At 35.1% G+C, this 26,922-nt stretch overlaps 2 protein-coding genes across 2 annotated transcripts in view; both read right to left on the reverse strand.

Annotated features, from left to right (window-relative positions):
- rps2 (ribosomal protein S2) overlaps nt 1-26,922 on the reverse strand; it is a 231,621-nt gene that overhangs the window by 89,226 nt on the left and 115,473 nt on the right. The gene's annotated exons all lie outside the window — the stretch shown is intronic.
- The window catches only part of gas7a (growth arrest-specific 7a), a 310,258-nt gene continuing 285,866 nt past the window's right edge, over nt 2,531-26,922 (reverse strand). The window contains exon 15 of the transcript XR_007825875.1: nt 2,531-2,548. The gene's annotated coding sequence lies outside the window, so the exon portion shown is untranslated. The remainder of the gene's footprint in view (nt 2,549-26,922) is intronic.

The following is a 26,922-nucleotide window of genomic DNA, read 5'->3' on the forward strand; positions in this document are numbered from 1 at the left end:
TCATTAAATTTTTTTTTTTGTCAAATTCAGGGGATTTACCATAGAAATATGATGTTTTTATAACATTTATGACTGTTATAGTGCCAGCTTTGCATGCTTGTTTTCGAATCACCTGTCGCATGTGCTCAGCGGGTTTTGTGAAATTTTGAGTTTTCCTTTAGGCTTTATAGGCTTTTGGGTATATTTGGACAGGCCCCTTTTCTGAAGGACGCCATTATAGCTTTACCCTACCATTATAGCTAGGGTAAATTTCAACATGTTTTTGATAATTATTGCTGCAGTGTTTTTTCCAGACTGAGCGAAAAACCTAGAACTAGTTCACAAAGGTTTTTCACATCTTCTAAATCATTTTAAAAACTGTTTGATCGACAGCAGTGGTTCTAGAGGCAAAGTTGTTCGGAACAAGGCGGTCTATGATACGAATATCGCATGTATGTGTGGAAAACCGTGTGGTTTCAACCTTCAAAAAATGCGATCCCGCCCCCCTCACTGGCCGATTTCTTTCAAATTTCTCACAGACCTTTGGGGCTGTGAGTCAAACAGGCCCACCGAGTCTCGTTCTGATCGGCCTCCGTTAACCTTGTCTAACAGGTGCTCAGACTTCATCAGCTAATGGCAGCCGTGTTTTTTTTTTTAGATACGCAAATGTCCCCATAGACACTTGTGGCACTTTGGACCAAGACCAAGCGATTTTCATGTTGATAGGACAAATGGTTGCCTAGTTATGGCCATTTTTATGTTTTTTTTCCCCCTTATAGCGCCACCAAGTGGCCAATCTCTGCATTTTTTTTCCCTGTGACCTCAGCTTGAGCTCTTACATAAGTGTGCTGAGTTTGGTGAAGATATCTCACTAAAAGTTGTCCTGCCCGCTTTGAACGTTTTGGCGGCTCTTTGCAACTGTGAGCCGAAAGTAAAAAAAAAAAAAAATTATTGATAATTATTGATATTTAAGGATTACAGATGTTTAAGGTAATGAGAAACAAAATGAAGTGTCTCTGAACTTTTGCCTCCTAGTTTATTCTTCCTGGTCAACCCGTGTAATGTTTCACTGAGTATTTTTAACCAGTGTTTACAGTGAAAATAGGGAAGTCATCAGGACAAACTCTTAATTCATCCAATTATCTAAATAAGCCGACTGAACTACAGGAGCTGGTTTGAGTCTAAATAGTCTCAAAGCCTAAAATAATGACTCAGTTTCTGTTGTGCAAAAACTCCTCAGACCAACAGCACAGCGTTGCATTGTATTTTTATGTTGTCTGTATAGCTTGACAAATCTTGCACCAAAACTGGTCAATCACAGCATTCTGTTATGACAATGTGTGTTATTAAATGATCCATAAAATCTCATGTGTGCACTAACAACAAATTATTGTGACTGTGTATTAGCTAGCTGACAAACAACTGAGTCATTTAAAGAACACTAAACACCTGAGAAAATCAAGTTCTGTTTTGAAGTGATGGCGTAACATACCTCCAATGCTCACTTCAATTCAGAACAGACACAGTATGTTTTTTATGCTTAGATTTCACAGCTTTTATTTATGTAAAGTTGAAACTGAAGACAAATACTCCGTTGGAGATTTTCAGATCAGCTTCTTTGGAAGCACTGCACTGCTGAAACCTTTTAGAAGAGGAAAAACAATGTCCTCTAAAAGTGCTGCATCATTTTTTTTGGAGCGCTGCACTGTCGTTTTAGTTCTCTGATTTTGCTGGCAACTCCAGCCACTGAGCCTCTGACTGCAATATCAACACAGCTCCCGCCGGGGAGCCGGTCGCTGCAGTACGTGTGTGTGATTTCACTCTCAGGAGTGTGTCAGGTCTCCTGTCTCAACTAATTCTGTTTCTCTGTGTCTCTTCAGTCCACGGTGACAGTGCTGGTTGCCATGCTGTTGCCTTGGTTTACCTTTCCCATGCATGTAAAACTACTAATCAGCTTTCACCTTCCTGCATTTAGCCTGCTTCCACAACCTTATATTGCATTTCTGACTTACATGATCTGCTCCTGCAAGAGTAGAGAATGTTAATTATTTTACCACAATAAGAGGGATCATACAAAATGTATGTTATTTTTTATTTAGTACTGATTTGAATAAGATATTTCACATAAAAGATGTTTACATATAGTCCACAAGAGAAAATAATAGTTAAATTTATAAAACTGTCCCTGTTTAAAAGTTTACACCCACATGATTCTTAATACTGTTTTTAGCTGAATGACCCAAAGCTGTGTTTTTTGTTTAGTAATAGTTGTTCATGAGTCCCTTGCTTGTCCTTAGTTAAACTGCCTGCTGTTCTTCAAAAAAATCCTTCAGCTCTCACAAATACTTCGGGGGGTGAAAACTTTTGAAATTTAAAGATCAGGGTAAATTATAACTTATTTTGTCTTCTGGGAAACATGCAAGTATCTTCTGTAGCTTCTGAAGGGCAGTACTAAATGATATTTAGGCAAAATAAGAAAAATCTACACATCTTCATTCTGTTCAAAAGTTTTCACCCCTGGCTCTTAATGCGTTGTGTTTCCCTCTGGAGCATCAGTGAGCGTTTGAACCTTCTGTAATAGTTGCATATGAGTCCCTCAGTTGTCCTCACTGTGAAAAGATGAATCTCAGAATCATACAGTCATTGTTGGAAAGGGTTCAAATACACAAAAATGCTGAAAAATGCTGAAAAGAGTTTGTGGGACCTGAAGGATTTTTCCAAAGAACAGCGGGCAGTTCAACAGTTCAGGACAAACAAGGAATTCATGAACAATTATCACTAAGCGAAAAAAAATAAAAAAATCATTCAGGTAACAACACAGTATTAAGAATCAAGTGTATGTAAACTTTTGAATGGGGTCATTTTTATAAATTCAACTATTATTTTCTCTTGTTAACTATATGTAAACATCTTTTATGTGAAATATCTTATTCAGGTCAGTACTAAATAAAAAAATAACATGCATTTTGTATGATCCCTCTTAATTTGGTAAAATAATTAACATTTTGCAGATTCTGCAACGTGTATGTAAACTTTTGGCCTCACTTTAAACTTTTGGCATCTTGATTCTTGATGCAGTGAAATTCTAATATAATCTGTAAAACTTCATTTTCAGGATAATTTTGGTATGCCAGCACAATCTTGAGAGGAAAAGAGCAGCAACAACAACATGACCAACCATGCTTTCCACCAACATGCTGCTTCATTATTTTACTCTAGGTATGGAAAATTTTTTGTTTAATAATTCATACAATATGCACCACTTATAGATACACTATAGTGTTTAACTCAGTATGAATGAATGTATTTAAAGCCGAATTGTATAATTTAGTCTCATTAAAGCAGTAGTTGACTCAAAAATAAAAACTTGCCTCAGGCCATCCAAGATGAGTAGATGAAAATATGAAAAGATTTTGAGAAATCAGTACATTTGGAACATTGCATCACTTGCTCACCAATGGATCCTCTGCCGTGAATGGGTGCCTTCAGAATGACAGTCCAAACAGTTGATGAACACATCAAAGTAAACCACATGACTCCTTGTTTTGAACTTTTTTCACTTATTGTGATGTTTTTGTCAGGTGTTTGGACAGCATTCTGACGACACCCATTCACTGCAGAGCATCCACTGGTGAGCAAGTGATGCAATGCTCAGTTTCCAAATTTGTTTGATTCTCAACTACACCCTGGATGGTACATTTCAGCTCATTTTATTTGGATGAATTATTCCTTTAGCCTCACAAAATGGAAGTGCTAAAATAATGTTTTCAGACAGGCTGAACACACCCTTTGTATTTTATTAGTTAGACAAACAGAAAGCCCCTCCCCAAACTCACACGATTGGTTGAGTCAACAATCATTCTTATTGGAGTGCTCAAAAAGAGGGTTTGTTTTGATAGTGCTGCAGTCTTTACTGAGAAATTAACCTACAAAGGGCCTATATTTGTCTCTGCATATTAAGCTGAAAGTACTTGGAAAATTGTACACTTCACCTTTAAACAAGGGCAGTAGTAGTGCTGTGCCCATTATGTGTCACTAGGGGGCTAAAAGAGGCTGTTCCTGAAGCAGTCAAGCAAGACCAAAGATAGATCGACACTCAGAGTAATTACCTTGTTCTTTCTGGCCAATTCCACAGAGTTGTGCTATTCACTGAAAGCCCTGATACCTGCTACAGGCTCTTTAAAAAAACAAGCCGATTAAGGTGCAAGTGAGCTAAGGTGACCAGATTTCTGAAACGGAAACCAGAAGCATTTCCTAGTTAAGTGGTCAAAATACAGCTGGATTTTTATGTTTATTATCTATGAATGGCGACTGTAAATTTTGTATTTGTTTTTAATTATAGTTAGTTCCATGTGCTGTTATTATAAATAATAAATATTATGATGCTTGCATGTCAGATGAACCCTAACTAAACAAAATTCCTAAAAAAAACTGAGCAAATGTCTTATATTCACAATGTGTAGATATGTATTAACAGATTAGAGACAGTTTACTTTGCTTTCTGGTTTTAAAAACGAATGATCTATTATAGCTCAAATATTTAAAGTCATGGAGCTGTTTGCATAGTCAGTTTACTTAAAGTCATTTGTGCAAACACTCGTTGATATAATATCACGGATGAAATCCATAAGCTTTCACCACATGCAATGTGTACAATATTGTTTCTCAGGGTGAAAAAACAAATTGGCACTATTTAATAGGAATTATGGGCTATTTTCTCCCTTGTAAGCTCATATATGTCGACCTGGAAGAGAAGTTAAATGGTCCTTTTCTCCTGGTGGGTGGCAGAAAATGGCTAATGCCTGTAAATGCTAAAAATACCTCACATCCGCATGTACAACAGTTGCCCTCTGAACAGGCCTGTAGACATGTGTTGTGCATGTTGATTCATCATTGAAATCTCCATATCTAGACTTCTTCAATGGCAGCCATCTGTTAACTGGCACATGATTGCAGTCTGCAAGCTTACATGTTTGAAAGCATGTGTGTCAATTTACCTTGAGAGGCTTCTGGACTGTTGAGGAGGAGAGTTAAACATACAGCTTGTTAGCGCTGGTCTGTTACCACAGTAAAGTAAGCACAAGGAGACAGTCTTCTGTATTAATTATACCATGTATTTATATCTGATGCTAAATGTAGCTTTGACTATTAAGCAATGATGCTGCGAAAAATAAGTTACTTTTGTCGAATTTTAGGATTAATTATTGTAACTGAAAATCATATTTAGGTCAAAACTGTCCGTTGTTTGTGAATTTAATATACTGTAAAGGGTGATCTGTTTAAGCCCACTGAAATGCTTAAATTCAGACACATCAACATCAGTGTCTCTATGTTTTAGGTCAAAAAATAAAAAATGAAAATAACACAGATTAAATAAAATAACTCATGCACGTTCATATCCACCACTGCTATACCGTTAGCAGTTTTATTAAAATGCTACGCGTTTAGCCCTATGTGATGTCTGTTTTTATATTGTTTATTAACAGTATAAATGTTTATATTGTTTGGATCAATATATCAATATTGTTAACCGATGCTAACTGTCTAGCCAACAAGCTTGCTGGTGCTAAGCTGAGGTAATTTTAGATATAAAGTCCAAATATTTTTATTCAACCACCTAGATAAATTACATCTGAGGGAAAAAGAAAGGTGTGATGTTCAGAACATGGGAACTACACTAATTATCAAAGTGGGAAGTGATGCCCTCTGGGGGCATTTGGCCAGGGGTGTTTTTACACCACAGACAAAGCTTGAGAGGAAACAAATTATGAAAATATAATTAGATTTTCCTTAAAATGTTCTTACTAACTTCAGGCCTTATTCTCATGTCATATAAAACTGTGACTTTATGCAAAACAACAAGCTTTAAAACACTTTTTTTTTTCTTACTGGTGAATATAAAATATAAAAATTAAATATAAAATATCTAAAATTAAATTAAGTAGCTTATATAAAATTGCAAAATAAATCTATCAGTACTTTTTTACTTAAGTACATAAAAAATCGGCTACTTTTGTACTCAAGTAAAATTGAAAAAGGAGCACTTTTACTTTTACTGGAGTAATATTTTATTATACGTATCTGTACTTTTACTCAAGTACTTGATTTGTGTACTTCGTCAACCACTGGTGGGTCTTTTTCAAATACATTGTGACAATCAAGTGTTTATGCTGAAGCCGTCTTTTACGTGACACACAGCTGACATGGTAATTGCACTCCGAATGCCCTGTAGAAGTACTTTTTGGCTACGGCCTAGTAAATGATTGCCAGTGACCCGAATCCTGAGGGGTCAGAAGCACACCGTGCTCCGGCTGTTTGCATTGCAAATATCTGATAGGTCTTATCCAGCTCCTGTTGGTTTTTCCTCCTGTACGTCTCCGTAATTATCCTTGCACCGCCTGTGAGTAGCAACAGATGGATGGAGCGGAGTGAAGGGGTGGGGGAAGGATTTGCACTGAAAAATGAAGAAAGCGTGCACATGGTTCACACCGTGTGCTGTGAATGACCCTCTGCTGAACAGCTTCGTGTTTTGCTGGCTGTGATAAGATGGATAAGATTAAGTGGAAACCTTTTTTGATTTATTCATTGCAGATACTTTGACCTTTAGCTGATTAGAGAATGACTCTCGCTTCCTTGTTCGCTATTTAACGACCGTTTCTCACCTTTCTGACACTGAATAATGTTAAATGTGACATTCAAGGAAGAGTTCACCAAGAATTGAATGTTCTGTCATCGTTTTCTCAACCTCATGTTGTTTCGACCCCATTTGACTTTTATTTTTTCTACTTTAATGCTTCATTATTTTCATTATATTAGAAATACAGATCAGGATATTTGGTAAAAATGAACCTGTTGTGCTCCACAGGAGAAATAAAGTCAGATGGGTTTGGAACAACATGATGCTGAGTAGCTTTAATTTACGGGCAGACGTGAGTTTGTTCAGCAGTCTTTGGTTTACAGAAGTTCATGTTTGCTGTTTGTTTGTCGTGTACTGATGATCTGGAAGTCAAGGGTGGGAGTACACCTGTGTTTTAACAGGGCCTCCAATGGAGAGTGTTTGATATGGCTGTACTACAGTGTGGACTTTTACCTCAGAAGGTATTTTTGGTCTGTCTCGTACTGTGTTTGTCATTTTGTAACTTTTAAGACTTTTAAACCGGTATATTTGTGAAAACGTTTCATTCACAACAAATTGATTTAGGCCTACACGTACAAGATTAAAAATGTGAGTTAAAAACTCAAAAGATTCGCAGTCTCACAATTTTTTCTCGCAATTACAAGTTTGTTTCTCGCAATTCAGACTTTTTTCTCGCATTTCCGAGTTTGTTTCTCACAATTCTGACCTTTTTTTCACTATTACGAGTTTGTTTCTCGCAAATCAGACTTTTATCTCACAATTACGAGATTTTTCCTAGCAAATTGGACTTTATTCTTGCAATTGCGAGTTTGTTTCTCGCAATTCAGACTTTTTTTTCACTATTACGAGTTTGTTTCTCGCAATTTTGACTTTTTTTTGCAATTGCGAGTTTGTTTCTCGCAATTTTGACTTTTTTTTTCACAATTTTGAGTTTGTTTCTCACAATTATTAGTTTGTTTCTCGCAATTACGAGTTTGTTTCTCGCAATTTGGACTTTTTTCTCGCAATTCCGAGTTTGCTTCTCGCAAATCAGACTTTTATCTCACAATTACAAGATTTTTCCTAGCAATTTGGACTTTATTCTTGCAATTGCGAGTTTGTTTCTCGCAATTCAGACTTTTTTTTCACTATTACGAGTTTGTTTCTCGCAATTACAAATTTGTTTCTCGCAATTTTGACTTTTTTTCGCAATTGCGAGTTTGTTTCTCACAATTATTAGTTTGTTTCTCGCAATTACGAGTTTGTTTCTCGCAATTTGGACTTTTTTTCTCGCAATTCTGAATTTGTTTCACGCAATTTGGACTTTTTTCTCGCAATTCCGAGTTTGTTTCTCGCTATTTGGCCTTTTTTTGCAATTGCGAGTTTGTTTCTCGCAATTCTGACTTTTTTTTTCACAATTATGAGTTTGTTTCTCGCGATTACGAGTTTGTTTCTTGCAATTCTGACTTTTTCTTGCAATTACGAGTTTGTTTCTCGCAATTACGAGTTTGTTTCTCGCAATTTAGACTTTTTTCTCACAATTCCGAATTTGTTTCTCGTAATTTGGACTTTTTTTTGCAATTGCGAGTTTGTTTCTTGCAATTCTGACTTTCTTTTTCTTTTTTTTCTCACAATTATTAGTTTGTTTCCCGCAATTGCAAGTTTATATCTCATAATTCTGACTTTTTTCTTGCAATTTTTAGAATTGTGAGATATGAACTCGCAATTGCAAGTTATAAAGTCTAATTTTAAGGGGGAAAAAGACTGATATGTTCTCAGAATTGCTAGTTCAAATCAATTCTGACTTGATAACCCGCAAATGTGTGTCTAATAGTTTATATCTCACAAATCTGAATTAATTTCTCAGAATTGTGTTTATATCTCATAATTCTGACTGTATAAGTCACAATTGTGGGTTAATCTCACAATTCTAAAGAAAAAAGTCAGAATTGTAAGTTTGTATCATGCAGTAAAATATCATATAAATAAAATATGTCCTTGCTATTTTCCCCGACACATTTATAGTCATTGCTTTTGTGAGTGCTTTGCGGCATGCTTTATAGCTTAAAAGGGATATAACACATAGACACTTTCTGCCAATCTCATGTTATAGGAGTAGATCACTTCCAGAACAAAAATGTACAGATAATTTCACCCCCTTGTCAGCCAAGATGTTCATGTCTTCCTTTCTTCAGTTGTAAAGTAATTATGTTTCTTGAGGAAAACATTTCAGGATTTTTCTCCATATAGTGGACTTCAATGGTGCCTGCAAGTTTGAACTTCCAAAATGCAGTTTAACAGCAGCTTCAAAGGGCTCCAAATCTGATCCCAGACGAGGAAGAAAGGTCTTATTTAGCGAAACGATTGGTCATTTTCTTAAAAAATGTACAATTTATATACTTTTTAACCTCAAATGCTCATCTTGTCTAGCTCTGCATGAACTCTGTTCATTTCGGTTCAATGCAGTTAAGGTATGTCGAAAAACTTTAGCCATGTTTAGCATGAGAACGCAACTCTTTAAAAGGGCCATCGGATGCAAAATTCACTTTTACATGTTGTTTGAACATAAATGTGTTGGCAGTGTGTCTACACAACCACCCAGTGCTTTTTTTTAAAATCCCACTAATAATAATCACTTTCTCAAATCAGTCATGGGAGTTTTTCGACATACCCTAACTGCCTTGAACCAGAATACACAGAGTTCAGGCAGAGCAAGACAAGATGAGCGTTTGAGATTAAAAAGTATTTAAATTGTATTTTTTTAATGAAAATCTTCTTCCTCGGCTGGGATCGTTTACAACCGCATTTGGGATCATTTAAACTGCATTTTGGAAGTTCACACTCGTGGTACCATATCAGTCCATTATATGGAGTAAAATGCTGAAATGTTTTCCTCAAACATAATTTCTTATCAACTGAAGAAAGAAAGACATGAACACTTGGATGACAAGGGGGTGAGGACACTATCTGTAAACTGTTGTTCTGGAAGTGGACTTCTCCTTTAATTAATCTTTGTAGATCACCTTTCCCTAATAATGTGCTAGTTTGCAGTTTTCGTGGCTAAAGTTTACAGTCAAACGGAAGAGAGGGGTGGGGTGATCAGAGCTCATTAGCATTTAAAGGGACATGCACCGAAATGGCTCGCTGTGAACAGGGCTGTTTTTGACAAGGTAAAAGGGGTGTTTTACACTACCATTGAGAAATTTTAACCAAAGTATGTTATTGACTTTTCATTAAGACCATAAAGAATCATATCAACTTGTGGAAAATAAGCATCCGATGACAGTGTAAATACGTCGGAATGCATAAAATAGCATTAGACCTCACCTGTAAATGAAAGACTACTTGTCGGCTAGAAAAATCTTTAGTTGGGGGCAAATTCAGCAGAAACTTACTAGATTACTAGTACTTTTCAATTACATAGCAACACCTCAGCAACCACCCACAACACCGTCTGGTATTGACTGTGAAAAAACTGCTAGTGTTGGCCTTAAATTCATTCTCTGCATGTTGCTGAAATCCTGCTATGCTAAAAGCGCAGTTTACTGCCAAATAATCACTTTACATACTGACCTCTGCAAGCAGAGATGCCAAAATGGCCTCAATAATTCATCTCTGACTGTGCACTCAGCTGTTTGCCCATCCAAAGCGGCAGCTCTCACTGCTTCACTATCCTCCATTTGTAATGTCTGTTGAGCTGTGTAAAGTAAACGTGGTGCATTTCTTGGGCTGGGGAACGCTTGGAGAAGTCACAGGATCAACCAGCCTCCCAAATAAAACATTGGTGATGCATTTATTCCAATTGTATATTGGCATATATAAATTGTAGTAACTTGTTTATAGTTCACTAGTATACCATCTGTGTTACACCTGTCAGTGTATTTTGTTATTTGGTAAAGGTCATAAATTAAGAATGCAACCACGATTTTTTAAAACTGATTTTTGATTGTTTTGCATTGTTCATGCATGATTCATTGTTGTGCATGTAAACACACTCACTGTTTGCATTCAAAGCAATGCGACTTGCTTTAAAACTCTGTTATATGGACTTGAAGTTCAATTAATATTATTTCACGACGCCTACATAATACAATTACTATAATCATTCAGAGCATATGTTAATGCGCCGCAGATTTCTTCAGGCATTATGTCTGACTACTTAACAGCATGTTTCCCACTGATAAACCCAGCGCTGCACACGTAGCGTCTTATGTAATCAACTTTTTCAAGCATTATGGGACGTGACTGCTCACACTGAGCTGGCAATAAATTCTCCAATAGCTTTGCCAACTAATTCTCTTCTTAACCGTAAACTATTGCAGCAACCCTAGAAAATAAAGATAATCAGCACTGGCCTAACAGCTCTTACTTATGAGGAAATGGCAAAACCCAACAATGATTGTGACAAATCATTGAGCCTTCCTCTTCATTGGGAATCATTTTTTAATTATGCACAAATATCACTGCACTAAAAGACTGTCACACATTCATGTCTATCTAGAGGGCATATGGATCTTTTTTCTGTGATAATTAATAAAAGCTGCATGAATATTGTAGGTAAAAGTTTTTGTCTAAAATGCTGTTGCACGACTGTGCATTAACTTTTTGGTCACTCCAGTGTCTATGGCAAGTTATAGATATATATCTATAGAGATATATATGGGAGTTTTAATTTTTATTACAATTTGTGTATTTTTTTTTTAAATTAACCTAAAACATATTGTGGTTTAATCAACACAACTGTTTTTAAAAAGGAATAATTATAAGAAAATATATTAATTTATTATTAGATTGTGCTACATATTTTGCTATATATAAGCTATATTTTGTATTAAAATGAGCATTTATTTACTATTATATTTATTGTTCACTATGTTTTATTTTACATTAAGATTTAAGAAATGAAATACAGAACTATATTTCTAAATAATTTTATTTATTTATTTAAAAACTGTTTTCTTTTTTTAAAAACTGTCACTGTTTTCACAAAACACTAAGTAGCATAACTGTTTTAAAAAATGGTAGTAATAACAATATATATTAAGTTATTATATATACAAGCTATATTTTATAAAAAATGTACATTTATCTTATTATATTTTATTATCACAGTTTTCACAGAACACTAGTAACATAATTGTTTTTAAAATAGTAACAAGAATATATTCATTTATTATTATAGTTTGCTATATATACAAGCTATATTTTATAAAATGTACATTTATTTTATTACATTTCATTTTTTATTTTATTACATTTTGTTATTTTTTATAATTGGCATTATTTATATTATTAAAGATTCTCAGTTGTCACTGTTTGCATTTTTAAGCTATATTTTTCAATAAACTTTATTTATATTTATATATATATATATATATATATATATATATATATATATATATTTGTTTTTATTTAGTTTTGTTGTTGTTGTTGTTTTAACAATGGAATAAAATTTAAAAGAAAAAAATGACATTATATTTCACTATATAAATATTATTACTGTTTTGCTATATAAGCTATATTTTTCAATTAAGTGTATTTGTTTTTATATGTTTTGTTTGTTTTTTGTTTCAACCATGGAATAAAACGTAAAAAAATAACTTTGACAGTATATCTCACTATATATATATATATATATATATATATATATTTCTTTTTAATTAATTTATCTATTTATTACTATGCTTTGCTAAATAAGCTACATTTTTTATTCAAATAAATAAAAACTATATTTACTATATTAATTGCATTTATTTCTTTTGGTCTTGTCTTATTTTCATGTCTAGGGTACCAATAAAGTCTGGACTGACACTAAAACCCCTGGAAACTACTACAAACAAAGAAGTTGGGGTTCATCTTTGCATTTAGCAGTTGGCATGAAACGCTGATGATTTTAGCAATGTAATGACACTCAAGAGGACTGAAGTGAGTTCTGTTCAACTTGCAAACTTTACACGTTAACCATATATGCCTGTGTGGCCTTTGTGTCTCTCAGCAGCTGTTGAATTGTCACAGGATGCAACAGTCTCTCTGACAGTATGAGGATACACTAATGACTATAGCAAATAACACAGACTGACAAGTTCCTTTGTCACGTCATCAGCATATCCCCTCATGTCCCCGTTCAACAGCTTTGAGAGGGGCGGGGCTGTTCAGTGACAGCCAAATAGTGTAAGCCAATCAGATGGAGGGGTGGAGATTCCTTACCCAGCAACAGCCAAGTGTCATTACCCATTGCTCCACAACTCTCAGGTGGCCGTGTCTGTCCCCCAGGGTACAGTCATGTTTTCTTGTCCTCTTGATCTCAGTGCATGACTTACAATGGTTTTTATGAGTTGAGCGGCGGTAATGGCGAAGCCAGAAGGTGAAGGACCTCTGCCGCAAACACGGGTTTGTTGGTCTGGTCTCTGGTAGGGGCGAATCAAGAATTGGAAAGTTCTGCAACCCCTATGTGAAGCACTTCCCTCCAGGACTGATTCTAATTAGTGCATTCTGAATTCAGAGTCAGTTTGGTTGAAGGTAGTTAAGTTGAATTGATGGTCTGGTCTCTCTAATATGAAAGCCTATTTCCACCATGAAATGAAAAACTGAAAAATGTTATTGCGGCTTTACATCTCGCTAATTGTGACCTGTAGCTAACTGAGTTTGTATCTTGCAGTTCAAACTTTTTCACAGTTGCCTGCCACACAGACATACATTTTTTATTTTTTACTTTTTTCTTAAAATTATGAGTTTATATTTCACAATTCTGACTTTTTTCCCCAAAATTCTGTTAACGTCTTACATTTCTATTATTTTTTCCAACATGGAATAAAATTAAAAAAAAAACTGACTTAATATCTTGCAATTCAATTTTCCCTATCTCTCGCAATTCCAACCTTTTTTTAAAATTATAATTTCTTAGAATAAAACATTAAAATAAAAAACTGTGACCTTATATATTGCAGTTCTGAGTTTTATCACATATCACATTTTACATCTCACAGTTCTATTGTTTTTAGATCTATTTCACAAATATAACTGTGACTTTATATCCCGCAATTCTGAAGTTACGTCTTGCAGTTTTGTTGGTATTGGTTTACATCTCACAATTCTACTTTTTTCTCACAATGGAATAAAAGTTTTTTTTTTTTTTTTTATTCTACTTCTATATCTCAGTCTGAGTTTATTTCTCACAGGTCTGACTTTTTTCCCCAAAATCGATGTTTACATTTCTCAATTCTATTTTTTTCCCACCATGGAATAAAATAAATAAACTGTGACTTTATATCTAAAAGAGTAAAATTGCAAGATGTTAACTCACAATTCTGGGGGGAAAAGTCAGAATTATGAGTTAACATCTTGCAATTTTACTCTTTTCTTTACACCACAGAGTAAAAAGTAAAAAAAAAATATAACTGTGACTTAATATCTTGTAATTCTGAGTTTACATCTTTGAGCTCCGTTTTTTTTTTTTTGTTGTTGTTGTTATTGGGGTTACACCACAGAATAAAAGGTACTTTTACACTTTTTTTTATAGGGAGAGAGTTTATATCTCTAGATATATCAAAATTTTATACAACTCAGACCTGTGAGAAATAAACTCAGATCTGGCCACACATCTCTAACATTATTATAGTTTTCATTTTGAAATAGTTGTTTTTTATTTTAATACTATTTTTCATTTTACTTTCCAGTTGCTTTAATTTTTAGTTGATTCAGAAAACATTTTAGAAGCTGTATATCATAAAACACATTGAATCGTTTTGTAACCTTCTTTAATGGTCTAGTAAACGCTGAATCTTGTATGATGTTTTCTATTACTACAGCTCTGGTTGTAGTTACTATACTGTAGATGGTCCCATGATATACACTATTTTTAGACAATCTGATGTGTAAATATGGAGTTGAGCGTATAAAACATTCAGCACAAAAAGTTCAACCCATATAGTACATTATTAGCGCTCTGGAATACTTGATTCTGATTGGTCAGCTGCTGCATTCCAGGTTAAACAGTTGCATAATATATGCTAAAATATATAATTGTCCCTTTAGAAACCAATTTTCTACATACACTTCTGTTGAAGAGTTTGGGGTCAGTAGGGATTTTCTTTTTACTTTTCTCAGCAAGTATGCATTACATTTATCAGAAGTGACAGTAAAGACATTTATAATAAATATTATAATAACAATTTTGTTATTTTAGTGTTATTTTTTATTTAATTTTAGTTATATTGTCGCTTTGTAGGCTTATTTTATGTTTAATTTTTACTTTTTGTTCAGTTTTAGTTTTTTAAAGCCACACTGTGTTATAATCGACAGTCATTTTTGCAAAATAAACCCTTTCAAGCTCACTACAAGACCCTTTTGCTTTGCATCATGACTGAAAATGATCCCTTACATAACATGCATCCAGCTACCAGAGGCCTGAAATATAAGGCCTCTTCTTTTATTGGCGCTCATGTTGAGAGTGTACACAGCGAGCGGCTGAGCTCTTAAGCAGACCGAGTCCCGGCCCAGCAGAATGAATAGATGCTAAACAGTCTCTATTAGCTGTGGGTGTGTTAGCCGGGCACCTCTCCCTCTAGTCCAAACAAAAAAGCTGTGCTCCAGCCCTGTGCTTTGGTTATTAATAGGCACGCTAAGCATTTCTCTCAACAGGAAGTGGCTGCTGGTGCTTCCTATAAATGCTCGGCTGAAGTCAAACAGACATTGCTTATTTCTGAGCTCCGTGTTTACGTAAAGGGTGCAGGTGCTGGATCAAATACGCACAGATGGGCTGTTTTTGTTTGTGTCTTGACAGACACAGAGCATCAGGTTGGGGCGCTGCTCAAGTGTGTGTTTGTTAGGGATGTGGTATGTCTGTGTGGCAGGCAATTGTGTAATTTTTAGGTTGGTAAGAGTTGAATTTCACAAGACAGATGTGAAACAGGAAGTTTAAGGTCCTCGTATAGTGACAAGGGGTAAGTGAGAGGTGACAGTGACCCTCTCTGGGTGGTAAACATGAGGTTTTGATGTCCTGAGGTGGTCTGGTCATCTGTTCCTCTCAGTCCTCTGAAACTCACACAACAGAAATGATGTTCAAAGAGATGGCAGTGCTTTTAAAGGGATGGTTCAGCCAGAAACTAACATTCTGTCATCATTTACTCGCTCTCATGTTGCTCCAAATATTTCTCGTTTCTCTAAAACAACATATGAAGCTGTTTTGTAGGATGCCCCAGTTGCTTTCTTCCATATGATGAGTGAATGGAGTATCATGTTAAAAACAGAACATAAGAAGATAAAAAAGGACAGCTTATGTACTATATTTCATCTGAAGTTATATGGTAGCTTTGGGTATGTCACATCTAAATTTTGGTCATTGTGCACTGAAATCTTGTCTTGAAAATCTTGTTTAAGAGCCAGTCAGTCATTTTTTTTTTGTCCAAAGAAATGAATACTTTTATTCAGTGAGGCTGAACTTAATTAATCAAAAGTGACTTTTACGTTGTTACAAAATTTCAAATATTTCAAATAAATGCTGGGTCATTCTGTGTCGAGTCAACCAAAGGTCCCTGGCTCAAATTTTTGATTTTGTCAATATTCTTTCTGAGGAAAGATAAACAAGTATAGCAGTGAAAGCCAAAATACTAAATGTCATAGATGTATATTTACTGAGTAATCCATTATTTTGTAGAAGGGGGTCAAAATGACAGTTTTCACCTGAGATTTGGAGCTCCAAAGTTTGCATGTCTGCAACTCAATAAGTCTTAAAGATCTCAACATCCATTTATATTTTGGGTTTTAACAAACTTTTCTTTTGGTATCTTCATTTTTAAGGCCCTGTGTGGTTCAATTTCAGAGATATTGGGATCCTACCATGACAGGAGTAAATTTTTACACTTTTTTTCCAGGAGCACTTTTCTTTTTTTTTTCCTCCAAAGTCTGCATGTCTACAATTCAAAAAGTCTTAAAGATATCTTAATGCATGGTTCAGTTCCAGGGATATTGGGATCTAAACATGGCGCTAGGAGTAAATTTTTTTTTTCAGTTTTTTTTCCTCCACAGTTTGCATGTCTGCAAGTCAAAATTATTTTTAAATATATTAACATCCATTTACATTTTGGGTTTTAACAAACTTTTCTTTTGGTATCTTCATTTTTAAGACCCTGAGTGGTTCGGTTCCAGAGATATTGGGATGTAAACATGGCTCCAGGAGTACATTTAAAAATTTTTTTCCATGAGCACATTTAAAAAAAATTTTTCCTCCAAAGTTTGCATGTCTGCAACTTAAAAAGTCTTAAAGATCTTAACATCCATTTATATTTTGGGTTTTAACGAACTTTTCTCTTGGTATCTTCATTTTTAAGGCCCTGTGTTGTTCAATTCCACAGATATTGGATCTAAACACAGCTTCCGGAGTAAATAAAATTTTTTTCAGGAACACTTTTCTTTTTTTTCCCTCTAAAGTTTGCATGTCTGCAACTCAAAAAGTATTAAAAATATGTTAACATCCATGTACATTTGTGTTTTAACACAGTTTTCTTTTGGTATCTTCATTTTGAGGCCCTGCATGGTTCAGTTCCAGAGACACTGGGATCTAAACATGGCACTAAACATGGAGTAAATTTTTCAATATTTCCCCCCTTTTTTTTAAGGAGCACTTTTCAGTTTTTATTTTCTCCGCAGTTTGCATGTCTGCAACTCAAAGCATATTAAAGATATCTTAAGATCCATTTTTTATTTTGGGTTTTTTTTTTCTTTTGGTATCTTCATTTTTACGGCGCTGTGTGGTTCATTTCCAGACATGACTCCAGGAGTACATTTTTCAAAAACTTTAAATTTCTTTTTCAGGAGCACTTTTCAGTTTTTTTTGTTCTCCCAAAGTTTGCATGTCTACCACTCAGAAAGTTTTAAAGATATATTATTTTGTGTTTTAACAAACTTTTTGTTTTGGTATCATTATTTTTAAGGCCCATGTGGTTTAGTTCCAAAGATATTAAGGTCTAAACATGGCTCCAGGAGTAAATGGTTAAACAGTACACATTTTCAGTGGTCTTAAAACAAATATCGGTGACTTTGCATTCAGCTGATACTTGGTATGAAGAACTAATAATATTGAAACTAGAAATATCAGGATCTCAATGAAGTACCATGAGATGCAGTTGAATCCTACCCATTTTCAATTGCTGAAATCCAAATGTGATAATGTCATTGACAATATTATATAATATAAGTGCATCTTTGGTGAACATAAGAGATTTCTAGATTTTTAGCATTGACTCTAAACTTTTGATCTGTCTTGTCTGTCTGCCAGTCTCTCTATCTGTCTGTGACTTTCCACAAAATCCAGCGATATATTAATGTGCTTTCATATCATGGTTATTTCTGCCCATCGTCCTCCTTTAATCTTTCATCCTCTTTTCTGCTTTCCTCTCCTCACCTTCACTGCTTTAAAAATAAACAGTTGCTCTTGTTTTTTGGAAATAGCATCTTGGCAGACCATGTGGACAGCTCTTAGTTATTCCTGTGTTTGTTTGTGCAGCTGCGGTGGACACATGTGACGTCACTTGGCTGAACGAGAGAGGCACAGGGCCGCTCTGAGAACAAACGTTGATGAACAGCGGACTAAACAACAGGCTGACATTAAACTACGCCAACGAAAAGACAGTCCAGACAAGGTGGTGAAACTGTATCTGTAGCAGCCTTTTGGCATCAACAAGCAAGTTCTGACAGGTGCTTTTATTTTTAATTACCCCACAATCTTTTAAAATTGAATGCATTGTGCAACATTTTTCACAACAGTGAAACTACACAAACAAAAAAGAATAAAACGCATAAAAATATAGCACATATATACTATATGTTATAAAAATGCGAGCAAAATATTACAGCAAGTATGAAATTATACATATTAAATATAAATTAAAGACATTATTGAAGCGAGTTCAGCATTATTACCACGTAGCGTATTTGAATGTTTCAGAAGCATTAAGGGATTAGTTCACCCGAAAATGAACATTTGCTTAAAATGTACTCATCCTCAGGCCATCCAAGATTTAGATGAGTTTGTTTCTTCATGAGAACAGATTTGGATAAATGTAGCGTTACATCACTTGCTCACCAACGGATCCTCTGCAGTAAATGGGTGCCGTCAGAATGAGAGTCCAAACAGACGATTAAAACATCACAGTAATCCACATGTGGTCCATCAGTTAATGTTAAATGTCGCTTGTGCATTTTTCTCTCCTGATTCAGACACAGCTTTTCACTGGAGGAAGCCAGAAGCAAGTTTGAAGTTAAAAACAGCTTTTCACTTCAGAAGACATTAACTGATGAACTGGAGTGGTGCGGATTACTTGTTGATTATTGTGTTTTTATCAGCTGTTTCTACGCTCATTCTGACGGCACCCATTCACTGCAGAACATCTGTTGGTGAGCAAATAATGCAATGTTACATTTATCCAAATCTGTTCTGATAACAGAACAAACTCATCTACAACTTGGATATCCTGAGGGTGAGCACATGTTCATTTTGGACTATTTTTGACATATTCCATTAAATAAAAAACATGTGTTTAACTCACTCATTGCATTTAAAACTTCAACCATTTCTGTAGGATTTTAACCTTAGGATCAAGTTTGGTGCACATTAACCTGTTCCCTCCCACGTCAATATGTCTGCAGACTTGTAAACCAATAACTGCTAAGGGTGATTATTTACATTATGCTCTTTATAAACTGTAAAACTTCTACAATGCTATGTGAAAGTGTGTGCATATTTGCTTTTCTGTTGGATAATTGGGTCAAATTATGTAGAAGCGTTCATTGTATTGTGACACATGCAGAGTGTTGTGGGTAGGGAACAGCATTATGTGCCGAAGAGATTTACTGAAAAAAAGATGGAAACACAAACCAGACCAACTCTCTCTTATTCCATCTCTGTAAATTCCATTCAAAATTCTTGCCCTGTAGGTGCCGGCTGTGCACATCTAATTCTCTCCTTTCTGTCCTGATTGCTATTTTGGAAAAACGACTGAGTATGTCAGCATTGTCTACCATCTCTGCACTATTATCTTCCATCAGCCGTAATGGGAGGAATTTCTTATGCACAAAGACTCATTTCCAGGGCCGTGGCTTTTAACAAGGCACACATTTTAACCAGCTTCCCATTCAATCAGCCATGATCAAAGACAAAGGCTGCCCAACACGCTGCCCTCGCATAATTACAGCACGAACACAAATGAGTCCAATACTTTTAATGATGGATGGATTTATTGGTGGGAGCAGTTTAGAGTTTATGTGAGGGAGTTTTTTTAGGGAAGTCTTAACACCAGCACTCTAAGAAAAAAAGGTTTTGTTTTTACTTTTAAAAATGTTATATGAATGCTTTATTGAGCTCATTGAATGCTTTAATGTGTCATAAGATACCTTTTTTAATCAAGACTTTTATAGATAGAGCTTCAGCTTTATCAAGAGCCATTAAAGTTCTCATAAATGGACCCTAGACTGACATTTCTAGTTCTGCTTTTCTCTCGCTTAATCTCTCGCCCTCCCTCTTTCATCTCCGGTTCCTCCTCTACCAGTAATTTTACTTTCTGAGAAGCTTCTTTTTTTTACAAACATAAGAGAAGGCAAAATCAATTTAGGTATGAGGCAGCTTCCGGACTCCATTAATATATGACGGAAGAGCTGTGCCTATAAAAGCCTGGATTTTAGTTTGACCTCTAAATCGGATGCATTATGTATCGTACTGTCGAAATGTTCCCGCTCTCTTGGATTTGAAGATAATGCCAGCGTGCAAACTAGATTTGCATTTCCTAAAGTAAATATCAGGGCAGCAATAGTCTGTATATGAGAATCAACACAATGTGTGTTATTTCTGTTTTCATACAGATTTCCTAAACGATCCCCTCGTCTGCCATTGGTTAGTCAGCTCATGCTGTTGGTTAAGGAAATGTGGCTGTATCAATCTGTAACAAGTATAGACATCACTTTTAAAGCACCACTGAGAGTTAAAGGGGACATCAGATGCAAAATTTACATGGTGTTTGAATATAAATGTGTCTTAGCAGTGTATGGACACAACCACCCTACAATAATAAAAATGCGTTCACTGCTTTTTTATCCCCAAAAATCCTAAACATCTGAGCAGTATGATGTAAAACATCAGGCTCCGCCCACGGTCGCTGACGGAATGTCCTATATTAGCATATTTCCATCCTCAGCCAGTTGTATGTGGCCCGCCATTTTCTCTGCGCTTAATTTTATGCAGCAGATTAATTTTGTTTTTGATCGTAGCGCACCACTGAATACACAAAAAATGGAAGATGGGGCGGAGTGAGCAGTAGCTCATTATCATTTAAAGAGACATGCACCAGAACAGGTTGCTGTGAACAGAGCTGTTTGTTGACAAGGTAAATAGGGTGTTGTTTTACACAAACATTGAGGAATCTTAAAGGAGAAGTCCACTTCCAAAACAAAAATTCACATATAATGTACTCACCCCTTGTCATCCAAGATGTTCATGTCTTTCTTTCTTCAGCCGTAAAGAAATAGTTTTTTGAGGGAAACATTTTAGGATTTTTCTCCATATAATGGACTGATATGGTGCCCTGATTTTGAACTTTGAAAATTCAGTTTAAATGCGGCTTCAGATGATCCCAAATGCGCTTGTAAACGATCCCAGCCAAGGAAGAAGGGTCTGATCTAGCGAAACGATCAGTTATTTTCATTAAAAAAAATACAAATTAAATACTTTTTTTTCTTGTCTTGCTCTGCCTGAACTCTGTGTATTCTGACTCAAGACAGTTAGAGTATGTCGAAAATCTCCAATCGTATTTTCTCCCTTAACTACAAAAATCATTTCAAAATCATCCTACATCGCTGCAGAAGTACCGACCCAGTCTTTGCAAAGTGAACATGCAAAGAAGATCAAACACCCTTAACAAAAAAGGTAAAATGGCGATGTAGGACGATTTTGAAGTTGAGGGAGAACATGAGATGGGAATTTTTCGACATACCCTAACTGTAATGGACAGGGAAAAAAAAGTTCAGGCAGAGTAAGACAAGACGAGTGTTTGACATTAAAAAGTATATAAATTGTATATTTTTATAAAAATAACCAATCGTTTCACTAGATAAGACCCTTCTTCCTCGGCTGGGTTCGTTTACAACTGTATTTGGGATCGTTTGAAGCCGCATTTAAACTGTATTTTGGAAGTTCAAAATCGGGGCACCATATCAGTCCATTAATGCTGAAATGTTTCCCTCAAAAAACAATTTCTTTATGGCTGAAGAAAGAAAGACATGAACATCTTGGATGACAAGGGGTGAGTACATTATCTGTACATTTTTTGTTTTGGAAGTGGACTTCTCCTTTAACCAGATTATGTAGCAGACATTTCATGAAGAGCCTAAAAATAATATCAACTTGTGGAAAATGGGCATCCAATGTCCCTTTTAAGAATTCAAATATTACTGTGACATCATTACAGTGGGTTGCATTTTGAATGCTGAACATTCTAAGAATGTAACTCAGTGCATGATTTTCAAATTTGAATCTGAAAGTCTCTTACACTCACTAAGGCAGCATTTATTTGTTCGGAAATACAGTGAAAACAGTAATATTGTGAAATATTATTACAATGTTTTCTATTTGAGTACACTACCAGTCAAAAGTTTTTGAACAGTAAGAGTTTTAGTGTTTTTTAAAGAAGTCTTTTCTGCTCACCAAGCCTGTGTTTATTTGATCCAAAATACACTCTTAAAAATAAAGGTGCTTGGTGATGCCATAGAAGAACCTTTTTTGTCTAAATGGTTCCATAAAGAACCTTTAACATCTGAAGAACCTTTCTGTTTTACAAAAGGTTCTTTGTTGCGAAAGAAGGCTCTTCAGATTAAAAAAAAAGTTAAGAACGATGGTTCTTTGTGGAACCAAAACTGGTTCTTCTGTGGCATTGCTTTGAGGAACCTTTTAAAGCACACTTGTACAGTAAAGCAGTACTATTGTGAAATATTTTTTACTGTTTAAAATAACTGTGTTCTATCTGAATACATTTTAAAATGTAATTTATTCCTGTGATGCAATGCTGAATTTTCAGCATCATTACTCCAGTCTTCAGTGTCACATGATCCTTAAGAAATCATTCTAATATTCTGATGATTCTGATCAATATTTTAAACGAGTACTTTTTTTTCAGAATTTTTTGATAAGTAGAAAGATCTAAAGATCAGCATTTATCTGAAATAAAAAGCTTTTATACACCATACCATTCAAAAGCTTGGAGTCAGTATAAGTTTGTTTTTTGGGGGGTAAGAAATTATAGAAATAAATACTTTTATTTAGCAAGCATGATTTAACTTGACTAAAAGTGATGCTAAAGATGATAAAGTGATGTTTTTTGAGCAGCAAATCAGAATATTAGAATGATTTCTAAAGGATCATGTGACTGGAATAATGATGTTAAAAATTCAGCTTTGAAATCACAAAGTTAATTACAATTTAAAATGTTTTCGAATAGAAAACAGTTATTTTAAATAGTAAAAATATTTCAAAATTGTACTGTTTTTGCTGTACTTTGGATCAAATAAATGCAAGCTTGGTGATCAGAAGAGATTTCTTCAAAAAAACATTATAAATCTTACTATTCAAAACCTTTTGACTGCTAGAGTATCTCTTTTTCAAATGTATTGCTGTGACGCAAAGCTGAATTTTCAGCATCGTTATTCCAGTCTTTAGTGTCACGTGATCTGTCAGAAATCATAATAATATACTGATTTGCTGCTCAAGAAACATTTAAACCATGATACATTTTTTGTTCAGGACTTTGATGAACAGAAAGTTTAAAGGAACAGCATTTATTTGAAACAATTTCAGAATTATAATAGTTAAGATTAGAACAAACCCCAACCAGTAATATTATTACATTGCTGCCTAGCAAGTGCATTGTAATTAGATCCCAGCAATCACAGGTCAACCTGAGTAGTGCTCACAGCAGCAACAGTGTATTGCAGTTTTTGTATCTGAGGTTTAACATTACTACCATACCGTATTTGGGCAGGAGGTTTGTAAAGAACAGATGTGGACCTCGAAGGCAGTGTTTACTGATCTGAGGATTAAAAAAGAGATTTGATGACACGCTTTATTGGATTATTATTCTCTCACGACTCAAGCATTTAATGATCCCAGCGCACCGGCAGCATCATCGTCATCCATTATCCAGAGATGCGCGGGTGTTGTTAATTCGTCATGGAGTCTATGCTCTATAAATAGCCATCGTATTGCGTAATGCGCGTGTCGGTGGCGAATCAATAGAGGATCTCCCGACAATCAACTGGGCTTGCGTGTGTTGCATGTGAAAAGCTTTAAAAGCTGACGTTGGCTGCAGTGTTTTGGATGATAATATAATTGTGAGCGTAGAATGTGGCATGCAAATGCCTTTGAGCTGTTTCTGGGATTCAGATACACTGGTGTAAAAGAAATTAAACTGCTTTTGCCTGTTGTTTTATTCATCTGATAAACACAGTAGTGAAAGAATGTAGTAGATGAACCCAATAAACCGGGTGTTAGAAAAAAAAAAAAACACTAATGCTCACTTCCAAAACCTTGCGAGCTGCCCACGGAGACAGCATTTTAATGCGTCGTAGGCGAGCTACAGATGCTAATGACTATTCCTGAAGATAAACTCTCAGTCTAAGTGAGATACCTTGTTTTAGTGAAATTATAAGGCAGGATCACATGTATTATATACAGAGAAGGCAATCCCTAAATACCTTGCTAGAAAATTTAATGTTTTTAAAAAGTGCAATTAATAATGTTAACCACAGATCTCATTTTACTCATACGTCCAAAAGCACTATTATATCCATAAGAAATTCCTGGGGGAGACATAGCTTGAAAATGCTCATTTTATTTTACACAATACTAATACAATGTGATATTATTGATAAAAATGCATCTGTGCAGTCAAAGTTGGACTAGTTTCTCATTTGTATGTTTTTTTTTTAATGTATTTTAGAGTACTGCAGCAATAGCAACAGCAGTGGCAAAATGCTAATTCCAAATTCTATTAAAATCAAGTATGAATAATATTGGAGTGGTGCATAAAGTTGTTCCCTATTAAGTGCATTATCTAAATTGTTCACTTGTAATATTTTCTGACATTTGCAGCCAAGGCTTGAAAAAACGTGTGGTGACATTTCTGCAAAATGATATATTCCTTCTTGCATGTTTCGTGACACTTTTTAAAGTAAGATGTCCAGAGAGTGGCACTAAAAGCACTTTCTGTTTCCGAAATGTTTTATTGCATTGGTTGTTTAACACAGCATTTGTGGAAATTAAATGTCTGATGAGTGGCACTAAAAGGTTAATGCTTTTGAAAATAACTTATTGCCTACACTAAACCCTAAACATAACCGATAGTGTTAACCAAGAAAACATAAGATAAAGATAAAAATGCATTTGCGAAAGTAATCATGCTATTTCAGCTTGCTTCTACGTTTTTGAGCTGTTTTACTGGGTGTGCAACGCTGTACTGGGTGGACTTCCGAGCAAGTTTGTCAGAAAAGCCATGCATATGCAGTTAAAGAAAGTTTACATATACCTTGTAGAATCTGCAAAATGTTAATTATTTTACAAAAATAAGAGGGTTTATACAAAATGCATATTATTTTTTATATACTGTAGTACTGACCTGAATAAGACATTTCACATAAAAGATGTTTACATATAGTCCACAAGAGAAAATAAGTTGAATTTATAAAAAAAAAGTCCCTGTTCAAAAGTTTACATACACTTGATTCTTAATACTGTGTTGCTACCTGACTGATCGACAGCTTTTTTTTTTTTTTTTTTTTTTTTTATTAGTGATAGTTGTTCATGAGTCACTTCTTTGTTTTGAACAGTTAAACTGCCCTCTATTCTTCAGAAAAAAATCCCTCAGGTCCCACAGATTCTTTGGTTTTTCAGCATTTTTGTGCATTTGCACCTCTTCCAAAAGTGACTGTATGATTTTGAGATCCATCTGTTGACACTAAGGACAACTGAGGGACTCATATGCAACTATTACAGAAGCTTCAAACACTCACTGATGCTCCATAAGGAAACACAATGCATTAAGAGCCAGGGGGTGAAAACTTTTGAATGTAATGAGAATGTGTACATTTTTCTTATTTTGCCTGAATTTCTTTTTTTTTTTCATTTAGTGCTGTCCTTCAGAAGCTACAGAAGATACTTACATGTTCCCCAGAAGACAAAATAAGTTAAATTTACCCTGATCTTCTAATTCAAAAAGTTTTCACCCCCTGGCTCTTACTACATCGTTTTCTCTTCTGAAGCATCAGTGAGCGTTTGAACCTTCTGTGAGTCCCTCAGTTGTCCTCAGTGTGAAAATATGCATCTCAAAATCATACAGTCATTTTTAGAAAGGGTTCAAATACACAAAAATGCTGAAAAACCAAAGAATTTGTGGGACCTGAAGGATTTTTCTGTGTATAAATAGGGTCATTTTTATACATTCAACTATTATTTCCTCTTGTGGGCTATATGTAGAAGTCTTCTATGTGAAATATCTTATTCAGGTCAGTGCTAAATAAAAAAATAACACACATTTTGTATGATCCCTACATGCATTTTTAAATAACATGCATTTTGTTATTTTGGTCAAATAATTAACATTTTGCAGATTCTGCAAGGTGTATGTAAACTGTGCAGCTGGTTATGTGATGCAAAGATCAAAATGTATTAGTTTATAAATTAGTTATAAACAAAGAACCACACAAAAATAAGTCCTATGAATCAATAATCTGGCCCTGCAATCAATTTATTTCAGCCGTTTTCATTTTAGCTGGAAACCGCAGTGAATACGTATAGGCAGGTTTTTAGAGTTCCGCGTAAGTGTAGGTAGAGGCACGTTTTGCCTGCGTTGCACAGTTAGCTGCCTTTATAAGTTGTAGAAAGCTAGGCAGCCCACTAGGTTTTGTAAGAGAGCTTAAGGGTATGAGTCAGATGTTGTTTTGACAAAGCGTATCTGGCATCTGGCTGTGCGAATAGGCAATATCACATCTACATTTTCACTTTCTCTCTGGCTCATCTGAACATATTTTTCTGCTGATTTTAGATCATTTGAAAGTCAGATAGAATTATAAAATACTGCAGTGTGGACCCGGTGGCTGATGTCTGGGAAGGAAAGAAAGGCCGCCTGCACTGTCATTGTCTTGCTGAAAGTCTTCGAATTTTTATGTATTGCTCACACTCTTTGAGTCGTCATCTATTACCATGGCAATCACACTCATCCGTTTCCATCATGTTTCGCTGGTCGGCGGCTCTTCATTGTATTTCCATTAATCAGCTGTACAGCTGGAAACTA

The sequence above is a fragment of the Labeo rohita genome, chromosome 3 (assembly GCF_022985175.1).
Source record: "Labeo rohita strain BAU-BD-2019 chromosome 3, IGBB_LRoh.1.0, whole genome shotgun sequence".
Taxonomy (NCBI): Eukaryota; Metazoa; Chordata; class Actinopteri; order Cypriniformes; family Cyprinidae; genus Labeo; species Labeo rohita.